General features: G+C 41.3%; 1 long non-coding RNA gene across 1 annotated transcript; it reads right to left on the minus strand.

Annotated features, from left to right (window-relative positions):
* Positions 1–1163: 1163 nt before the first annotated feature.
* LOC121633051 lies at positions 1164–16367 on the minus strand. Its single transcript, XR_006008992.1, has 3 exons — positions 16300–16367; positions 2502–2505; positions 1164–1213 (listed from the first exon to the last, which is right to left on the minus strand). It is a non-coding gene; the product is annotated as an uncharacterized LOC121633051 (long non-coding RNA).
* Positions 16368–16940: the final 573 nt, after the last annotated feature.

Below are 16940 nucleotides of genomic sequence, written 5' to 3' on the forward strand. Positions count from 1 at the left end.
TACTTCTTACCTCTAACATCTCCTTCTACCTTCTACCTTCCCCCTATCTACTACACTGTCTCCTTTCTCCTTCCTTCTTCCCAGAATGGTTTAGGCCCAGAATACATCTGTGATATGTTCAGAGAATATAAACCTAGCAGAGCTCTTAGATCCAAAGACTCGTCAACTAGTCCAGACCAGAGTCCAGACCAAACATCCTCCTCATCGCCACTCCTGTTTCCTCTCATACCTTTAATCTATCTTTCAAACTTAGTTAAAAATAACTCAAAATTATTGTAAATCATACAGTATAATACTGACTGAATTGCAGCTGGTGCTAAGATAATCTAAAGGTGCTGCAACGCGCCACTAGGTTACAAGCTGAATTGTAGCAGGTTTGGTCAAACTGTTTTAGCTGACTTTTTCCCCTGGACAATCCACTGTCAAGCTATTTCTTATAGAGATTTTTTTTCACACTGGCCCAGGGGCTGTGCTACATTGGACTCTTCCCAAGATCTATTATGAGTATCCATGGCAACAGAAAAGTTTTTTTTACCATCAGGATCAACTGATTAAGTTCTCCAAAAGCAAATGAATAAGTGAAATAACAGCAAATCTCAAGGGATTTGAACAGGAGAAGAAGATCTGGGATTGGAGCAGCGCAGAGAGGAAAATGGAGGAAATGCAAAACATTTCCTCCAACCATCCTGATGGGAAATGTAGGACTGCTAGCTAACAAAATGGATGCGCTCAAAGTGCTATCAAGGACACGGAAGGAATACAGAGAATGCAGTATTATGCGCTTGACCCCGACTCGGCTACAGGAACATATCCTAGACTCTAATCTGTGTCTACACAGATGGTACTGTTGATGTTACATTTGAATATACATAATTAGGGGTGGGACTTATCTACTATGGCTCTATATTTAGCAAGTTTTCAGACCAATCGAGTGACTCTATTTCAAAGAAGCGACAAATCTAGTAACTTTTTCTGGTGTTATTGGAGACTTTTGGAAACTGAGGTGAAAGCACCTCCCCTGTTCATAGCGCTCCCAGCTGCCGTCAGAGCAGGACACGTTCACCTCTGCTCCAGGACCAGGCTGGAAATGAAATGCACAAAGCTGCTGCTGGCTGCTCCCGTCCTGGCTTAGAGTCAGAGGTTAATGTCTATTAATGAAGAGTGTGGAGGAAAACATTTAAAAAGTTAAAAGTCCTCTTACATGTTGTAGACTCTTAACCAGAAAACTGTCATGGTTCCTGGGTTTTTGGTGTGTGTTAGATGTCGTTCATGGTTTAGGTTTTTGGTCACGTTGAGTTCGGTCTTGCTCCTGGTTTATAGTTCTGGATTTTTGTCATGTATAGTTTGTTATGTTCATGCTTTAGGTTTTCAGTTTTGTCATGTTTAGTTCTTGTGTTCCTGTGGTTTCTGTTTCTGGCTTGTTTGCTCACCTGGTCTAATTACTCATTCACTTCACCTGTTCTGTGCATATATACCCCGTGGTTTTCAGTTTACTCTTGTCAGATCCTTATGTGGTTCATTCCACTGTCATGTGTGGTTCCCTGTTCCTGCGTTTTGACAGTAAACCCTGTTACTTGCACCGATTTTTGCCCCCTGCCTTGACTGTCTGCAGTTGGGTCCTTACCTCCACCGCTTTTCGTGTCATGGAACACCATAAACAAGTAGTCGGTAGCAGCAAAGGGAAGCTGTAGTGATGGATATAGCAATCCCCAACAATGGAAATATCAGGAAAAAGGAACACGAGAAACTGGAGAAATACCAAGGACTCAAGGAAGAGCTGGAGAAAGCCTGGAAGGGGAAGGCAGCAGTAGTACCAGTGGTCATTGGAGTACTGGGGGCCATGTCCCCCACACTGGAGAAGTGGCTCCAACTGATATATATATATATATATATATATATATATATATATATATATATATATATATATATATGGCACTTCAACAGTCATCTGACCTCAGACTCACCCATCGGTTCAAGGGGTATTGTAGGTCGGGTTATGTGTAATTTACTCACATTTACAATAACTTTGAGTTAATCAGTTGGTTACGTCGAGCTGTTAACTCCACCTTGAGTGAACTCCTGCAGAGACTGAAGGCTATAATTCATCTCACTGTGGAATGATGAACTTTTTTCCCAGTCTGATGGATTGGTGGGCAGTAACAAGCTCTGTCCTCTTTGGCTTTGTGTTAACACCTTCAGTATCTGAATCCTCCAGCAGCAAACTGCCAAAGCCTCTGCTTACATGCTGTCTTAGACATGCAACTATATGTAGCTAAATGCATGCAATTATATGCATCTGATTAATATTTGTTGTAGTTATTCATCAGATAAGGATCAGTGCTCCAAACTAATAGCTTATTGCGTTTTATAAGAAAGATTAATATGTTTTTTTTATTCAAACTGAAGGTGTTGCACTGATTTAGATTTTCCATTTATATTTGTTATCTAAACTCCCAATTTCACTGCAAACTTTATTAGAGTGATTTCATGAGACTTATCACAATCCTGTTAGGACTTATACGTTGGACTGGTATAGAGAGCTACGGGAACTAGAAACTGGCTGTGAGCAAAGGATTAAAAATCTAACAAGCTAATAAACCAGCCCAGTGAAGCCTGTTGAACAAATTCAAAGTGAAGTCACCGTAAAAACCAAATTAAAACTGTCTCTTACACACAGAACGAACAAGTGTTTCTTATCCAAGCAACCAGTTCTCCTCATTTAGTGAACCAGAGCTTCCTGAGAAAATATGCTTTTTTTCTTACCAACAACAGAGAGAACAAACAAACATTCACACTTGTGGAAAATCCAAGAAAGACTTAAAACTTCAAATTTGATTATAACAAGCTCCATCATAATAGCTGAGACAATATTTGGAGTAGCAAGGCTTTATTGTTTCCAGTTATCTTTGTTCACTTGGATCCCCATTAGCTTCAGCACATCACTGCTGCTAATCTTCCTGGGGTCCAGATCAACATCCATTCAAAAAGTTACACGAATAATGTGAAATACAAACACCCACAATACATCCGCTCCAAACATAAAAAATAAATAACTTATTTTTTTTTGTATGTGCACACATATTTACACATACAGTATACACTGCATCACCTCTTCTTGTTATAATAGTCACTATAGTCACTACATCAGCACATTTAGATTATTATTTAATCATTTCCATGTGAATAATATCTTGTATTTACTTTATTGAGGCATTAATCATTTCATACTTTGCTTCCTATGCTGAAGGAGACAATAAATTTACTTTCTGAGATAATAAAGAGCAAACCACTCTTATGGCTGCTGCTTAGATACTTCCAGGTCAGTTCCCAAACAAACAATATATAATTTAACCCGACCTCAACCGTAGGATGCGAGATGGATGCCGGATTAGCCGTCGATAGAGGGTGCGTCACTGAAAAAGTGGGATAACTTCTGTAGTACATCTTAAAGATGCTATCATATGCTTTGAGAATCCATGGATTTTGTTTCATCAAGACTGGAGCTTTCAAGGATTTCCAGGAGATCATGTAATTTCCCGTCTTTGATTTAGTTCTTGCCGGTAACAAGACAAAAATGGCTGTTCTGTCCATACACCCACGCACATTCCCAAAGACCTTTTATTTCCACTGCTGCCCCCATAGGCTGAGCCACCCACCCTCTGACACGTGGCAGCTTGTAAGTTGTTATTGATTCTGACCTTTGGTGCTCTGCTCATTGAGTCAGGGGCAACAAATTCAGTGCTTTACAGTTCAGAAAGATTGTATTTTAGATAAAACACTGTGAGGTGAGGTCCCGCACTGTAAAAAAGGAGGGTGTGAGTAAATACCAGGAGACACTGCCGATTGCATCTTCACAGCGAGTTATAGTGGAAACCATCTTTAAGGCTGAAAATTGCTCCCCATCACTTTTGTAACCCGCTATCCCTGGAGCCGCTGGGCTAGCCAAAGGTAGGAGTCTTTAAAGGAGAGAGACTCCAGCAGTAACGGAGGAAAGGCCTCTGCAGAAAGCTCGGCTCTGCCATTTGTCATCACAGTGCTGACTGGTCACAGCAGTCGAGAGATAAACAGCAAATTAATCAAGAGGTAATTCCTTTGATGAAAGGAGGTATTAATCAACTTAAGTGAGCTTTTTCATTAAGCAGCCATAGATTTCTATCCTTGCGAATGTGTTACACAGTCCAAGAGAGGGGATAATATGTGGAGTCATTTATAATGTGAGTTCAGTCAAGGAGGAAGGTGTGCTTTAAATCTTTGCTGTTTTAGTGAGGGTGGGGGGGTGGGATGGGTTATACAACCTACATGAAAATCGTTCCTTCACCCCAACTTAGAAGCCAATACAAAAAATGTGTATATATTCTTTTTACATACATACTCAACCTGTGTAATAAAATGTGGAGAGGACCTACTTTGCTATCACTGTTAGAAAAAGATGTTCAAACATACAGTAAGATGCTGGCAGCAGGGTGGCTAGCCAATCATGTTTACAGTGACCTTACTGTAACCCAATTACCAGTATTTACTGTAATTTTACAATACATACTGTAATTTGGAACAAATAGTTGTTTATTGGGATGAAATTAAGCACTTGCACTTTATTTATAGTTCTCTGAATTCACTGTATTTGTAGAACATTAATATAATACTGTAGATGGAGTGTATTTGGCTTAGTTTCAATAAAAGCTGAATTTAATACTTGAATACATGAGGTTTCAAATACATGTACAATGCAAATGTTTTTCTTTGAATTAAAAAGGAAAAAATACAATCTAATAAGAACTGCCATAAACTTAGTTTGAATTCAACTTTAACATTACACAATACAGCAGCAGATGCTATGGAAATATGTCTCTTAAAACAGTGTGAAATTCATCTCATGTATCAATATTTTAAAAAAGTTCATGTCTTGACCAACATGGTCCTTAAAATAGACACATATAAATTAGAGGAGCTTTTTAAACCTTGCAAGATGACAAACATGGTCATGATCATCCCAAATTTCCCTGAGGCTCTCCGAAGGGATTAATAAAGTATTTTTATTCTATTTAAATATAAATATGAAAACCATAGTACACTAACAAATATTCTTACTTTTACTATTAAACATAGTCCTAAGTTCTACTGTTGTTTTTCTTCCATCTGATTCTACCAAATGTAGGAAGGGACCAACAAACTGCAGGGCCAGATTCATATTCTGCACACTCAAAGGAAGGTCCTTCATAGCCAGCCAGACGCGCTGTCCCACTTAGTCGGAGGGAGCCACTGATCTCCAACGGTTGGCCGCAGTCTGGTACAACTGAGAAGTCTGTAACAGCAGGACCTTGCTCGGCACCATGCACGATGGCAGCGGCAGACAGCTGTGGCTCGAATAGTGGAGGCTAAAACCTGTTAACCACCTGAAAAATGTGAGACCAGTGGCCAAAGAAGGCAAGGAATTTTGAGCACATGGGTTCCCAGAGCACAAACAACGAAGACTGGCTTCCAGTACTTGGTTAACCCTGACTGAGGATAAAAACCAGAGGAAAGACAATGTGAACACCCATCAGATGATAGAACTCAGCCCAAAACCTGAAGTGAACTGAGGCCCATCCAGAGGAAGACCGTGCAACATGAACACATCGAGCGTCAGGAGATCTGCCATCTCTTTAGCTCTGAAAAACTTAAGAGCAACAAAGTCAGCCATTTTGGAGAACCTATCCACAATGGTCATGATTACAGTCTTGCCTTCAGAAGGGGGAAGTCCCGTCACAAAATCCATGGAAACATGGGACCAGGGCCTTCGGGGAATAGACAATGGATGCAGTAAACAGGCTGAGACGAAACTTCTGATTTCATGTCGGCAAGTTGGCCACCAAAACCGTCGAGTCAAGAGATGAGTGGTGTGTGTAGCTCCCGGGTGACAGGCCAGACGGGAGAAGGGGAGGAGTGGCAGAGTTCGGGAACCCTGGAATGCAGGTTAGGAGGTACATACAAGCAATTTACAGGACAGCCACTAGGCACCTCACAGGACCGCTGAGCCCGTAACACCTCCTCCTCGAGTTGGACACGGGTTACCCCATGACGAACATGGGCAGGGAGAATGAAGTCATCTGACTCCACTGCATCCCAAATTTCCCTGAGGACTCTCCAAAGGGATTAATAAAGTATTTCTATTCTATTCATCCTCCTCCAATTGAGTAGCCTGTCGGGAGAGAGCATCAGGTTTAATGTTTTTGGCACTAGGGTGATAAGTCAGAGAGAAGTTAAATCTATTGACAAACAAAGCCCAACGGGCTTTCTGAGGGTTCAGCCTTTTGGCGGACTTCAGATACTCAAGATTCTTGTGATCAGTCCAGACTACAAAAGGCTGAGTAGCTCCCACCAGCCAATGGTGCCATTCCTCCAGTGCCAACTTCACAGCCAGGAGTTCACGATTACCAAGGTCGTATTTCTGTTCCGCAGGAGTCAAACACTTAGAAAAGAAAGCATAGGGGTGAACCTTGGAGTCATCAGGAAACCTGTAATAGAACAGCACCAACTCCATAATCTGAAGCATCCACCTCAACGATGAATTGTTTCATAGGGTCCGGCACCCATAGTACAGGTGCAGAGGTGAACTGCTGTTTCAATAAGGTGAATGCCAACTCAGCTTCTGGTGTCCAGGTGTAGAGTTTCTTTGAAGAAGTTAACTGATGTAGTGGAGCAGCAATGGCGCTGTGATTTTTAATAAACTTCCAGTAAAAGTTGGCAAACCCCAAAAATCATTGTAATTGCTTACGGTTTTCTGGTGCAGGCCACTCCCGGACAGCCTGTATCTTGGAAGGATCTATCCTGTAGCTGCCTGCTGTGATTATATAGCCCAGGAAGGAGACTGTAGAGCTGTGGAAGTCACACTTCTCTGCTTTAACATAGACCTGGTTCTGGAGAAGCCGTTGTAGCACAGTTTGGACATGAAACATGTTCCTCAGGACTCTGGAAAAAGATGAGAATGTTATCCAGATGAATTAAAGACATTCATCCTAAAAAGTCCCAAAAAAACTAAACGGGCTAAGATAACCATTAAAAAAATTTTAAAAAAAAGGTAGCACCATCCAGGGCAAGGGTAACTAAAATAGGAGGTAAGGCCGATCCTCCTCCCAATCCAGGTCTGTAGGTCCACCTGGATCACACGCACTGGGTCAATGTGGAATAATAAACATATGCCAGCATGGGGATACGACGCCTCAGGGCCTTAGGCTATGCAGATGGAGTGTGGCGATAATACTCACACGGCAGGCAGAGTTCCCCTCTGCCCCTGCATGTATTCAGTGTCACACTCCTTTACTCCTCTCGATCCCTCCCAGCAGGTCTAGTCTTCGTCTTCAGGCCCGCTGGGACACCTACACAGAAAAACACGAGGTGGCAGTACACGCTTCCAATTGCACTTATCCTCCGTTTAGCCTGCTCTAACCAGCGTTACTTTATTTGTGCTCAGGTACTCACACGGCAGGCAGGGTCCTTTCCCTGCCTCTGTGTGTTGGTTGTCTCGTAACGCTGCAGTCCCAGCTGCCATGGTCCCCGGTGCGGGTGCCTTGTGTCTTCAATTTGGCCCTGGCCTGCTCTGCTTCCTTGCCTTTATATACCTGTGTGTCTTTTATACGGAGCAGGTCTGCAGGTGTGTCCCTAATTGTATTAGGGTGTCTAATCAGGAGGTTGATTCCAGCACAAGGGGTGGCCAATTTACATGCACCAAAAAGGATTCAAAGCAGCTAAAACCAATTAACACAGAACAACAAGTAGCACACAACTAAAAATAAGTACCACACCACTTGTGTTAGATCACACCGTTCCATGAGGGCATTGAGATCAGCCGGAGGATCCCTAGCGATAAGTCCGTCCTTAAGTCCGTCAGATAATCCTTGGTAAAAGGCATCAAACAATGCAGAAGCATTCCATGAACTGTCAGCAGCAATAGTTTGAAAGTCTATGAAATAATCTGTGACTGACCTGCCAGCCTGGGAATGGGAAAACAAGTTCCTTGATGCTTCACGTTCGGGTCTCATAGGATCAAAAACCTGCCGCAGTTCCTCTGAGAACCTCTTAAAAGTTAAACAAGCAGGCGATTCCCTCTCCCATTCAGCAGTTCCCCACAGCCTTGCTCTACAGGTGAGCAGGGAGACCACATATGCTACCTTAGCTTTCTCTGAGGGAAATGAAGAAGGTTGCAGCTCAAATTCCAAGGAGCATTGTTTCAGAAAGACTCGGCACTGACCTGGTTCTCCTCCATAGCTTTCTGGTGGCATCATCCGTGGTTCATGTCCCGGGGTTATGGTCAGAGGGGTTGAAATGGTTGTCGAGCTTGTGACTGGGCTCAGATTTTGTTAGTTTTGCAAGTTGGTTAGTAATTTCTTTCACACCGGATGCTAATTCACTCAGGCCTGCCTCTTGTTGCATTATAGTGGCTTCAACCCTGGCACACCAATCCTCAGGTCCTGATGGGTCCATAGTGCTAGCCAGATTGTACTGGCAGACTGGACCCACAAAATATATCAGAGACCTTAGGACTAGAGTAAATAAGATTTATTGAGTTCAGGGGAATTTCTCAGGGTTGTGGACTCTGGTCTTAGGCAGTCGGCTTGTCTGTAAATGCAGGAGAACAGGGGTGAGAACTTTGAATACTCAGGAGTTAATGTTTATAGGTAAGATCACAACGTACTGGCAGAAGGGATGGAATCCAGGCGAGGGTGCTAAGAGAGAGAGCTGTTCAGAGGAACCTCTGCCAGGAAGCTGAAAAAAAGACTGCTGAGCCAGAGGTTAGTGAGAATGACAGAGGGGTGTTATGCTGGGTTTCCCTGTCTGGGATAAGCACTTCATAAAGTCCGGTTAGTCCTCCGATTGATCCAAAGAGGAGTAAGTAATGTCCATAATCCAAAATCCAAACCAAGAGAACAATCCAAAGCTCAAAGTTCCAAAAAGAACCCACAGGCAAAAAACAGAATTACCAGGCTGGGCAGGCTGAGGCAACAGCTCTGGGAGAAAACAGGTCCGCAGGCAGGGGAGATGGCTAGAAGCGTACAGAAGTTAACACAGACGATCTGGCAGTGAGCAGCAGGAAGACTCCTGCTTAAATAGGGAGCAACACAGAGGGAAAGCATCAGCAATTAGGGCAAAGCAATCAGAATCAGGGGAAAGATGCCTTCAGAGGTGGCTAGGAAATTCTAACCCCTGTCTCACACCATGACAAAATGTTTAAGCAATCACAATCATTCAGGATGTTTTTCTGACCACATTTCTTCCTGGAATACGATGGTTCCCGGCCATCCTTCCAGTTTTTATTTATGTGCTGGACAGTTGAACCCAGTTTTAGTACTTTCTGCATCTCCTTAGATGTTTTCTTTGCTTGATGCCAATAATTTGACTCTTCTTAAACAGAGTAACAACTTTTCCATGACCACGGATATGTCTTTCCACATGGTTGTTTAAGAAATGAGAAGCTGCTCGTTGCATCAGGTGGGGTTAAATAACTTGGTGCAGCTGAAAGAAGATCACCCTGCAGGAATTATCCAATAGGAGACTTCTATCTATTTGTTTGTTAAAGTTAGGTGGCCATTTAGTTTTGGCCAGGGAATGTATGTCCACAATATGTGGCTTCAACCACCTGAAAATCAGACAGAAATCCTGTTTTTTGTAAACTCTCCCAGGGAAGTGAAGATGATGGTAACCATCACAGAGATACAGCTTACAAGCATGGGAGGAATTTCTGAGTTGTATTATAATAAAATGAATCCAATATTCTTAGTAGGTTTTATTAATAGCTTGTGAACATCTCTCGGTGGAGAGCTAAAGACTGGATGGAATAAGACATCATTGAGGACTTCCTATTAATTCCACCGTTTTTCCCAGTTATTTTTCTCACAGTGATTAACTTTTTTGTTAATTTGCCAAGAGCAGCTTCCTAATGGGGGCAGATGGTGGTAGACAAAAAGAAAAGAATAAAAGAGCCAATTATGTAATTTCATCAGTGGGGTTAGATAAATTAGAGTGAGTGGGAGCTAAGTCAAGGGTTTAAAATCACCCTCTAAATCATTTATTGATAAAAGGAGGTGCATTTGAAGTTAACAGCTTCATTTATTCTCCTTTTATGTAAATTTGATCAGTTTCAAATGTTATCAAACGTCACTGCTCACATACTCTCATGCATTCTTTATGTTGATGGGTGAAACATCCACTAGAGGGCAGTGCAGAGTTCAGAATTCACTTCCATTTCTGATGTTGGATTCAGGCAACAGCAAACATGGGAACAGTGGAGGAGATCACGATAATGTACATTCAAAGAAGAGACACAAGAAGATGCATTCCAGTAGACGGTAGTGGACTGCATGGTAATTAAATAAATTGTGGCTTTTTCTTCTTTTTTGAGTTATACTCACACTTTTCCAGTTTCCCTGTAAACATCCACAAGTTCTCTTATATGCTGTCAACTTCACTCCATTGTACAGATTTAAAAGTTTCTCCCAGTTTGACATTTTAAGACCACAGAAAACCAAAGCTCTGTTCATTTTTTATTTGATAGTAAAAAACTCTACACACCATTAAAGTGGAATGGGCAGGTGTTGTTTTCCTGATATGTTCAGCATTTTTTGTCATTTTACAAAACATAACAAAGTGGTTGAATCTGCCAAAACCATACTATGTGATGAATATACTAGACATGTCTGATGTGGACTCGGTGGAAATCTGTGGAAATCAACCACACTCTAAACAAAGAAAAGTTGACTAAACTTAAAAAGTAAGGAGACCAACTGAGAAGAGGGTAATTTAAAGTCAACATTATCACAGGCTATTTCAGCAAATTGTTGTTTAGGGCTTGAACCCTGGCTGACAAGTAGGTACACAAACGTTCGTAAACACTGTTTGAGCTGCCTCAACAGTGTACCTTAAGTCCGATGGATAGTCCAGGGTTGGAGTAGGTGGGGGCTAGTAACAAGAAAAGAGGGGTTTTTTGCACCAGGTGAACAAAAAAATTACATCTAACTCCCTGGAAGTGGTTCTGTGACGTCGCTCTTGTTGAGGACAGAAACTGCAAAGACTAATCCTGGTCAAAAGTAACTTCAAGGATCCTAACTGTGCTGAAATCACAGTAAAAGCTTTTATGTTCCCTTTACATACGTAAACCAGTGTCCTGAAGGCTATACATCCACCAGAGGGCACTGCAGTGTTCAGAGTTCACTTCCTCGTTCAGACAATAGGAGAGCATGATGATGTACATGCTCAGAAGAGACTAAATTAACCAGCACAGTAGACGGTGCTGGTCTGTGCCTCCATTAAATACATCAAAGCATCTTCTTCCTCTTCCTTCCTTTCGCGGTCTTACATCCGCTATACTATACAAGACTGCTTCTGCAGTTTCCGACAGTACTACTCCATTTGCTCTGCTTTAAAGGGGTAACATTCCATTGCACACATTTTCTCCTTTGGGATGGCATGCATACTGTCATAAAAGAGAAGTTGTGAAAGAGAAAGTAAATGGTGCCGAGCCATTGAGTCTGCTCTACATACAGTCATTGCCTTGAGCTGCAGTTTTGTCCTCTATGTTCTGATACCACCTAATCTAAAACCTGCTAACAAAGCTTCTGAGCTCTCATTATGTTAATAGAGGTTCTGGTTGGACAATAGAGAAATATTAAAATGTACACAAATTTAATCTTCTTAGATGAAAAGATTTGTGAACTGAACCATGATGTGGTGAAGCAGTCAACATACCAGTTTCCCCCCCTTGACCAGACTGGGGAAGACTTCAAAGTGGGGAGCATCGAAACCTTTTTCCATCTTCATTTCTCACAATCAAGCTCTTAACGACTCCATGCAAAGGACACTCAGGTGGTAATCTACTGATTTCAGCAGCCATTTACCTGATTTTCTTCAAGTGGTACTAAATGAGAAGTAATGCTGGGTTTTGTATTTCTAATCAAGTGTTGTCAACCTGTAACTCAGTCAGGTGCATTTTGCTATATATATCTATAGACAGGATGCACTCGGCGGTCAATCAAACAAAGTAGTCGGTGGTGTTGAGCTTCCTTCTTCCTAATGACCTGAAGCAAACCTGGGTGCAGTCCCATATAACTGTGGGAACAGAATTGTTGAGTTTCTTAAAAAGTAAACCCTTTTTAAGCATTCTTCTGTCCCTGTGTGCATGTTTATTATGATGGATTTGTACAGAACATTAAAATGGCCCAGTCTGCTTATGTTTTCTTTTTTTTTGGGGGGGGGTATGATTGACAGACTTAAATGCAGCAATCTTTAAACAGAGATTTGTCACATTTACCACCTCCTCTCCAACTACAACTGAAAGTGATCCATGGAGGTAGTGATCAGCAGAGAGTCCCCTGTGATAATGGAGGCTATAACTTTCCATCACTCTCCCCACTGCTTGAGACAGAGAGAACAAAGGCTACAGCAAAAACGTTTTCTCATGCTAATGGTGCATCAAGATGTTCAACATTACTCTCCCTATGGGCACATTAAAGCAGTGTTACTGTGTCATAGCTGCTCATTGTTGTGTTCAGAATATTGCTGCACACTAAACTGGATTATTGGGGTATTTTTAAACCGCCGACTACTTAGATTGAAAAGCTTATTGGATAATTTTTGGATGATGTACTTTTGTAATCAGGGAAGATGAGCCATTCCATTTTAAGGTGTACGTAATGAGGAGTAAGATAATATGGGTGCTAACATAAACTAAATACATCCATATGGTGACCCCCTTAATCAAATATAATGTGTCATAAAGCAGCCAATGGCCTGGTTCTGCCACTGATACTTGGTTGATAAGGTTTAGATGCAGACCCTACAGAGTGAAAGCATTGCCATGGGCAAGGAAAAAGATTTAAAAACTCTTTTCTGTGTGGGATTTTAATTAAGGTTGGGTGACTTTTTATTTGTTGTTTGTTGCAAAACCATGAATATCTATCTATCTATCTATCTATCTATCTATCTATCTATCTATCTATCTATCTATCTATCTATCTATCTATCTATCTATCTATCTATCTATCTATGATGTAAAATCAAACAGTTGGAAATCATTTGGATTTTCAACAAGAAGCGTTTCTTCGGCAGCAGTATGACAAATCTGAACTGTAGGGAGACATTGTGGTAAACCCTAGATGTTTCTTACCACAACGTAGACACAACTCAGTTGGGTTTGCTCAGATGCTCAGACAAGATCCAACTTGTCTGAGACTGTTATCAGTGATCTAAACAGAAACACAAGATAAATCGAAAGCAGAAAGACTAAAAGCAGATGTTTTATTAGCTGAATGCAGAATCATCTGGAAGACTGTGGTCCACCTCTTCTGTTCCTGTTGAGAGCATCAGACAAGAGACAGGTAACAATGTTTACTCAGATTCCTGTGAGGACAGCTCTTCATCATGAGGTCATCTGTCCCAAAACTAAGATGCACGTTGTCAGTCCCAAACGTCTGAAAGTCAGGAAAACTGTGGAAAACAAACATATTTTTTTTCTTCTCTGGAGAGAGAAAAACAAGTTGAAAGTAAAACCGTAGGGGAACAGAGCTCGAGGCAGATGCCTCTGCTCTCTCCTGCACGCTGCGTTGTCAAATGATCTGTTAAGAGTACCCCATGGGTGGGGTGCCTTTTAATCAGGACCCATCAGTTAATAAATTAAGACTGATTAAGTGATCGTTTAACTTTGGTCATACTTCTGTCTGTTAACGGGTGTCCTCAGGAAATAAAGAGACGAGCACTAAGCTTTTCCAGCCTTCTCCTCTGGCTGGCGTCTTCACATCTTTCTCCCTTAATGGTATTCAATGAGCATTTACATTCATGAAAGACTGAGAGGAGGTTTGTTTTTCTAAGTGCTGTTTTTAAGGCTCAATATGGTGTAATTTTACCAGAAATCTGCTTTGATTTTACTTGGCCTGAAGCCAGAGACTGTTGGAACCGGCATCACTGATGTTAACATGAGCTAAATATACAACAAACATATCCTGTAAAAGCAGTGCTATCGTGTGAGGGATAAGAATATGAACTCATTTTAAATTAACCTGGGTGTTATTTTCAAGAGTTACCTGTAATATATACATTGATCGATTGATAGATATCTTTTTTTATTTTGAACCAAAAATAACACAAATTAATCACAGATTTAAAAAAAACTGCTATAGAGTCTGAAAAGGAGCCGGATGAAGTAAAAAACGTATTTATTCCTGCCCCCTCCTTTACAATCATAATTTTATCTTCTTTACAGCTGTTACATTAATCCAGCGTATGTGACAGTGTATGAGATGTAAGTTTGGATTGAACAGAGTCAGAGTTGGAGTAGCATGACATAACTTCAGTTCATTTAACCAAAATACTAAATTCAGCTATTTAAGTGTCAGATTACTTAATGTAATTCAGTGATTCATGTCTCACTTTTAGCTACTATGAACTATTTAGATATGTACAGGTACAACCAGATAACTAATCCCTCCTGTTTCCTGGGTCTTCCCCGTGTCTTGTCCCAGCTCGGCGCTTGAAACACCTCCAAAGGGAAGCAACCAGACGGCTTCCCAATCATACGCCCAAACCACCTCAGCTGACTTCTTTCAGCATGGAAAGTCCAGCTGAGTAAAAACAGGTCATGGAAATATGTCGGAGTCCAGGAAAATGAAAATAGTTCAAGCTGCTGTGTGTGGCTGAACTTGATCATGCTTCTCTTTTTTACTTCTGACCTTAATTTTACAAATACTTATAAAAGTGTGTACTGGCTGGCCTGGGAACACATGGGGAGCAGGAAGAGGTGGTAGGGGAGAGGAAAGTCTGGGCTTCTCTGCTCCCCAGCGACCCAACCCCATGCATGAGCAGTAGAAGATGGATGGATGGATGGATGGATGGATGGATGGATGGATGGATGGATGGATGGATGGAAACCCTAGGGATGGCTGTGGGTGAAATTCCCAGGAAATACTCAGAGCAACAACCATGCCACGTTCAGTCACTTAAATCCTTTCTTCCTCATTCTGATGCTCAGATTGAACCAACAGACAGTAACTCCACTAAAACCCTGCACTTTACTCATACTGCTTCTTTCTGTGTATAAAGACTTCATCCACTGGATTAAAGTCATGTTAATTATTTTCTGATTAACCTTCTTTTACAGGTATTCCACCATCTGACTGACTGGGTGGTTGTTCAGGTCACAGGTTTCCCACTTAACACAGAAAATAAGTCCAATATTGGAAATCAATAAAGGAAATAAAGAGATGGAAGGTATTGTTCCTGCCAGGCAATGTAGAGAAAAATAATTCAGACTTAGTAAAATATGAGCTTCCTTCTCTTTTGACCCGATAAGCAGAGTTGTACAGACTCTGGAATCTGGCTGAGGATGTGCTGTGAGTACCGCGGGAGAAAAGTATTATTACAACTTCTGCTGTGAGAACGAGATCTTCACACTCTGACCTGTAAGATTAAGAGCTAACAAGTGTTTTACTGAGCAAAAAAGGTACTGTAAGTCATGTCTTTTTCTGTTTTTTTAAGAGACAAAAGGCTGAAGTGGCGGAGGAGGTGTGAACAGAAGATGCAGGTTTTCAGACTTAAGGCCAGCCTGGGCTCTGCTTGTAAACAGAAGGAGGATGATTACAGATCGGTCAGCCAGTCTGTTCTGGTGCTGCTTCCTGAACCATTGTCTTATGTCTCCCCCTGCAGCTGAGCAGAAACCTCACCACCATACACCCCACTGTCTGTCCAGACTCTTTCCCAACCATTGCAGTCCTAGCAGGTAGTATGGCGGGGGATTACCAGCCCACTGCATCACCAGACACCTCGCCCCTCACTCTGAGACAGTAAGGAGCAATTCTTCCTGTTTTATTCCTGCTGACTACAGGTTGTTTTTTTTTTTTTGTTTTAGATGGTGGTTAGCTTGATGTAAACACTCTGGATCATAGCAAAGATGCTAATTTTCGTAGGTAGTTCCAAGGCAGAAAAGAGTGGGTGAACTTGTGTTAACTGTGCAGCCCTAAGCCTGTAATACAGACTTCTTTACCTAGGGTAACACTTTCCTGCAACCCAAAACCCTGTACCTCCCTAACTTTAGAGGCTGAAACATGCATTACACTAGTGCATACGTCAGAGCTTGGCTAACAGCTGAGCTATTTGGTGGTATATTTAGTTAGTACGTTTTCAGACCCCCTTAATAAATAAAAGGGTCTAGTGACAAATCTAGAGACTTTCTGGTGATGTTGGATACCTTTGGAGACCTTTGACGTGAAAGCATGTATAGTTTACCAAAACATTTAGTTAAACGTTAAAAGTTCTGTAAGATGTTGTTGACTCTTAAACAGAGAACACCTGGAGCTGCTAGTTATAGGACTTAAAATGACACTTTAGCTTTAGGTCAGTTAATTTTTCTATTTCTTTTTCTACTGTTTTGGATTAAAATGCAATTAAATGAATTTTTCCAAACATTATTAGAGCTGAGTTTATAATATTAATGTCTATGTCTATTATTTGATCATCCAGTAAAAATTAAAAAATAAATTTATATACTGTATATATATATATATATATATATATATATATATATATATATATATATATATATATACACAAACACATACATATTTGTGTGTGTGTGTGTATATATGCCACTACTTGTCCTGTGGGGAACATGAAACTTTAAATAGTCGGGAGAGACAACTGTCAGTCTGCCTACACCTAGAGCGAAATGGCTCAAACACCTTCCTTCCTACGGATTGTGCACTGCCACCATATCATCGTTAAAGTGGCCCAGCAGCAGCCACCATACTGGTGTTAGGGGCCCCATTAGGTTCCTGTCGTAGCCAAGTTGATGCTCCCATGGCTCTTTCTCTCAGCATACACCCAATATGCTGTGGAATAATGTTTATTTCTCTTTCTTAAGACAGATGAAGCCTCAGATGACCACGCAGGACACTCAGACAGCGTTCAGGTTTTCATGCTTC

The sequence above is a fragment of the Melanotaenia boesemani genome, chromosome 21 (assembly GCF_017639745.1).
Source record: "Melanotaenia boesemani isolate fMelBoe1 chromosome 21, fMelBoe1.pri, whole genome shotgun sequence".
Taxonomy (NCBI): Eukaryota; Metazoa; Chordata; class Actinopteri; order Atheriniformes; family Melanotaeniidae; genus Melanotaenia; species Melanotaenia boesemani.